We start from the raw sequence: 5,899 nt of genomic DNA, 5'->3' as shown, positions 1-5,899 counted from the left end.
TGGTGAAGCTTCAACCCACAATTACATGCTACTGCTTGAAAAAAGACACTTTTAAAACAATTGAAAAAAGACACTTTTAAAACAATCTACCCAAATACAAGGAAAAAAGACAAAATAAAAACAATCAACCAACTGCTTGAAAACAAAATACCAATAGAATATTTTTAAAAACAATCTACCCGTACATACAAAGAAAAAAAGACATACCAAAACATATAAAAGTAGGCAGTGTCTTTTTAGTGTAGTGTTTTAATCCTGTAAGCCTTTGCCTTAAAACATAACTTAAAAACGAGTAAGAATAAGCAAGAAGATATTTTGCCTGCTCAAGCTGATTAACATTTTCCTCTGCTTTCACTAATGTTTTGGATCTTGTAGATCTGGAATGTATTCGATTTAATGAAATAGCCTAAATTTGAGTTTTTCATTATACTATTCTGGGGAAAGTTCTCTGCAAAGTTGTCTTAGACAACGGTCAACTGTTACTACCTTTGAAGATTAAACTATTATCACTTTTACACTGTTGCCCTTCAATATGACCGCATATGAAAACAAAGAATGATCTACTATGTATGTAGCATTTCTGTGTACATAGAAATGTGTGCTTCTGAGATACACAATTTTTTTTCTTTTTAGGGCTCATAGATAAAATCATATATATCTAGTTCTAGAAATGTATTGTAATCAATTATAACTCATGATTGATGCCATATTGCCATAGATAAAATCATATATCTAGTTCTAGAATTGTATTGTAATCAATTATAGCTCATGATTGATGCCATATTGCCATAGTCAGTCTATACAAATGATAATATTATCCAGACATTAGGGTTTGAAAGCATTACGATTATAGTCTACTTGAAAAAGGAAATAAGTACTAACTTTTAAAATTTCCTAATATATGATGTCATCAATATCCTCTTACAGTTATTTGAGATGTTTCATGTGAATAGTAACACAAATAAACTGTAGATATTCTAACTTATCTCTGAGTATATGCATTCGCTCATCTCTGAGTAATATGCATTCGCTTATCTCTGAGTATATGTGGTTGGAATTATTTATGATGAAAAAATCAAAAATCTTTCTGAAATCGCTACCATCTTATAATATAGTACCAGAAGACAGGGATGGGTAATGGCACCGGTACACCATTTTCAAACTTGACATGCTAAGATGTAAACTTGACAAGACAAGGAAAGCTAAGTAGTACATAGACACCAGAAGTTTGAAATCCAAAATCGGTACTGAGATGGTCCCGCTAAAAGCATAATTCTACTTTCATTAAATAAGATTGTTAAGAAGATCTGAGTACAATTTACAATTCTACAAGCATAATTCTACTTTCATTAAATAAGTGTTACTGAAAAATTCAACATGATGGAACTATTGACTGGATACATGTTACTGCTCGAAAACAACATACTAATAAAACATTTTTAAAAACAATCTACCTATAAAAATACAACGGAAAAAGCACATACCAAACATATAAAAATAAAAACAGGTTCAAAACACTAGAAAAAAGAGTGGAGAGACCATTCTTCACTAGAATGGTCTCTGCACTCTTTTCAGTAACATCATCTGAGGTTCAAAACACTTAAAGGCCTATATTTTCCCTGTTCTTTATTGTGTCAAATAAACATAAACAATTGATGGTCGCTTTGTGGCTTACACCATAACCAGACTTGCACAATTTATGTTGTAGGGAAAATAACTTGATATGTTTTTAAGGAAATATGGTAATCAGATTGGCATAATTTGTATTGCAAAGAAATGGCAAACACCTTATACTATGATAAGACATCATTATTAAAAATACATTTTGCTTCCATTTTCACATTTTGACATAATGATGATTCCACAAATGTTCCTTATAATTAACCCTCATCTTATAATAAAGTTCCAGGTGTAGAATTTGACAAAAAATTGAAAAAAAAAATGCATCAATAACAATTATGGAATAATACCAAACAAAAAATAAATGAATTCCATAAACAAAATACATTAAACAAGCATGTTTAATCACAACATACTAATAATTATTAAAATGTTATCAATTTATATTATAATTATAAGATATTGTAATAACTGAATAAAAAGTAAGTTTAAATTAATTCAATATAAAAATCAACAAGAAACATTAACCTGAAAAGAATGACCATGGCCAGTGATCATTCCCTCCAATCTTAAGGAAGGGGCAAATTCAACCCCTCCCAAATAAAAATTTTGTATTAAACAACAAATCTATTTACATATTGTTTTACAAATTAGTTGATCAATTTCAACAATTAATTCAAAAGTATAACAATGCTCTGCATTGACTGCGATAGCAATTGAAATACTCTAGGCATAACTCTACAAACATGGCAAAGATACTATACTAATCAATAGTGCCGATTGCCTCTGGCACGTCAAATGAATTAGTAAAAGCCAATTTCCTGATGATGAGTGAGAGGGCTTACAGAGAAGTTAAATAGCATAGAATGCTTGATTCTAGTCATCCACAGGAAAACTTGACGGAAACAGGGGGAAAACAACTGATGCATCCAGTGGAGAAACTGATTGAATCCAATAAATTAGAACAATTATTGACAATATATGTAATATCAGAAAACCAGAAACTGAGCAATTTCAAACAAATCGATCTGCTTAGCTCATAAACGATGAACCATAGTCCGTTTTACTAAACAAAAGCAGAGAATTTAACCTAGGAACATCTCCTATATTAAGTAATACTGCACAAATTCTGAAACAAAGTTTACTTAAACAAAATGGACATAATCGAGGTGTTACCTTTGAGATATGCTATGGTGGATACTGAGGTTTTGTATGCAGAAGCCAGGCCCTACAACGAGACCTGCATTAATTGTCACAATAATTACGCCTGTCCATGGCCAGAGCCCACACTGTCCTCTCTGATAGTGTCTTTCCCAGAGCATATCACGGCTGTAAACACAACAACACACCCTTTGATTTTAATAACTGTTTTCTAACTGCCTTACTCTTTACATAGATGCTATACATGGAGGCATTGGACCTGGAAGGATACTTGATTTTGACAGCATAGAAATCTTGCTTGAGCGGTTAGGTCGACTGTCAAATTATCCTGACTGATTTATTTATTTCTATACATAGAGACATGAATGTCATTATGTATCATGCAAGTGTCTTCTTAAAATACAACTTTAATTGGGGAAAGATAACTACCACAATGTTCACAGAAGATGCTTTCAGATCATTCAGAAAAAAAGATTGAAGCACAAAAATTGCATAAAGACTGGAAAGCAATGGGCTTATTAGCTAGCACTTTATTCAATTTTATTCAATAGAGCGGCCATGAATAAACGAACTCCTCTCATAAATATGATGTACAACGAATAAATATGAACATTGTGGTAGTACTGATTCACTGAATGGAAAAAGAATAAATATGATGTACAAACAGAGCATATAAAGAGACCCCTATTCTTCACTGCTCAAGACAGCCAAATCTTTCTCACATTTTCATTGCGCTTTAGTTTCTCTTCAAATACCGCCATGAATAAACGAATTCCTCTCAGTACTGAATGTAAAAAGAATAAATAATGATGTACAAACAGAGCATAAAAAGACAGCCAAATCTTTCTCCACATTTTTCATTGCGCTTTAGTTTCTCTTTAAATACCCCATCTGGAAGACACTAATATCGATCAACCTACAACTAGCAATACTGATCTACTTAAGTTCTCAAGTCTTGCAGTGACATATGCGATAAGCCTATGGCTTTTGAAAACTAATTTGTAAAGACTAACACTCCTGAGAAAGGTTAAAAAATACTCACCTATTGGAAGGTAAAACCGAAGAGTCAAAAACCCAAGAAAAGCGAATATGGAGAAGAAAGGAATAAGTAAAATCCGAAGAGTCGGAAACCCAAGAAAAACAAAATAGAAGAAGACTGAAATAAGTAAAATCCAAAGAGTCAGAAACCCAAGAAAAGCAGATTAGAAGAAGACAGAAATAGGTAAAATCCAAACAGTCAGAAACCCAAGAAGAGCAAATTAGGAGAAGACAAGGAATAAGTAAAATCCGAACAGTCGAAAACCAAAGAAACGGAGATTTCTAATTAATGTAGGCACTATTAAATGCAGAGCAATTCTTGTGTTGTCGTTGAACCGCTTCTGTGTAACAGAAGGCGACCCACACGACGAGCGCGTGTCATGGAAAATGCTGCTGAACAATTCGGACGTCTCGGCAAACCCTCACCGGCTGAAACATAAGGCAAAACTAGGGCGCCAGAGAAAACCCTCAGAGCCATTACACTCTCTCCAACTACACCACAGGGCTGAAACTCTAAGGGAAACATAGGGCTTCTCTCGGGCGAACATAAGGCAAAACTAGGGCGCCAGAGAAAACCGTCAGAGCCATTACACTCTCTCCAACTACACCAGTCATATATATAAGGGTTTTTCTTTAACGGTACTAATGTTTTTCCCAACGGTACTAATGCTTTTTTCCAGTGCTAACAGTCATGGAGCCGTTGCAATCGTGAAACAACAGAGCTGTGTTTTTCCCAACGGTAGTAATGCTTTTTTTCGAGTGCTAACAGTCATGGAGCCGTTGCAACCGTGAAACAACAGAGCTGTGTTTTTCCCAACGATAGTAATGCTTTTTTCCAGTGCTAACAGTCATGGAGCCGTTGCAATCGTGAAACAACAGAGCTGTGTTTTTGCCCCAACGGTAATAATGTTTTTTCCCCAACGGTAATAATGTTTTTTTCAGTGCTAATAGTTATGGAGCCGTTGCAAAATCGTGAAACAATAGAGCTGTTGGAGAGCAGTTGGCAAGCCATTTCAATGAATCTGGATCAACTGAGCGGTTGCAGTCATGGAGCTACAGGAGAATCCTGTAACAATATTATGCTCCCTTGTAAACCAGAAGCGAGCATAATCACTAATTTTTTCTAATCATATTTTTTTAACAGTTTTTTAAAGTCTTGATCAGATCAAAGGAGCCCGACATATAGTCTTTTTTGTAAATCGAATGTGATTATACACAGATCCACTAGGGCATCTTTACAAGTAACAATAATAATTGATAAATTAAGATTAATATTAATCATCAATAATAGGCAACGATTTGTAATGCTAAGTATCGATGGAAGATAATGATTACATAGGCAAACTAACCGCCAACCCTAAATAACCCAAAATACACGATCTGATTTGATTAGTAAACTATTTGTTATGAAGAAGGTCAATTAAGAAGAGATGTCTCTTATCGAACACAAATGGATGCCATTTTTTTCGGTTTGTAAGGTACAAGAGGAAGATCTAACACATTCCATCAATGATCGATTTGGAATATATCTCTTTTATTTATCCATTGTGGATCTTCTCCTTATTGAGTGATTGCCTACTGACATTTTTGGTTGCATACATTTAAAGATCATATCAAAGATGACACTCTTAGTTGCAAGCACATAACTGTAGAGTGATACTAATATCTACAATTTGCATATTCATGTTGGTGGATCAGACATAGCAACCTTCTAAATTTATAGCTATCTTTGTAGGGAGGATCATTACTATATGTAGTAGAATGACTATTTTGTATTTTAAACAAGACAACTAATTACTCATGCTTATTCTCGTGAAATTATATTTTGATCTCCTAGCTACAAATCATTGGACTATATTTTACATTTATGAGAAATATTATATGATCTTTGACAAATGACAAATGCATAATATTATGTTCTTTCTTTGCACCAAAAATGAAGTTGATTACTGTGTTACTAACTATATTATTTCTTCTATGGCAAGGTTATGCCTTCAAAACATATGGTGCAGGTTCTATTACATGGATGGTGCAATACTTTAATAAGAAGACTATCTTTTATGTGTCTTTGAATCAAATG

General features: G+C 33.6%; 1 long non-coding RNA gene across 1 annotated transcript; it reads right to left on the bottom strand.

Moving 5' to 3' along the window:
* Positions 1-2,096: 2,096 nt before the first annotated feature.
* On the bottom strand, positions 2,097-5,157 carry LOC131035094 (uncharacterized). The gene is made up of 2 exons (XR_009103900.2): positions 2,797-5,157; positions 2,097-2,561 (listed from the first exon to the last, which is right to left on the bottom strand). It is a non-coding gene; the product is annotated as an uncharacterized LOC131035094 (long non-coding RNA).
* Between the last annotated feature and the right edge of the window lie 742 nt (positions 5,158-5,899).

This window comes from Cryptomeria japonica, chromosome 3, assembly GCF_030272615.1.
Source record: "Cryptomeria japonica chromosome 3, Sugi_1.0, whole genome shotgun sequence".
Classification (NCBI taxonomy): Eukaryota; Viridiplantae; Streptophyta; class Pinopsida; order Cupressales; family Cupressaceae; genus Cryptomeria; species Cryptomeria japonica.
Note: the sequence above shows the minus strand (reverse complement) of the source record. Positions and strands in the feature narration are given on the sequence as shown.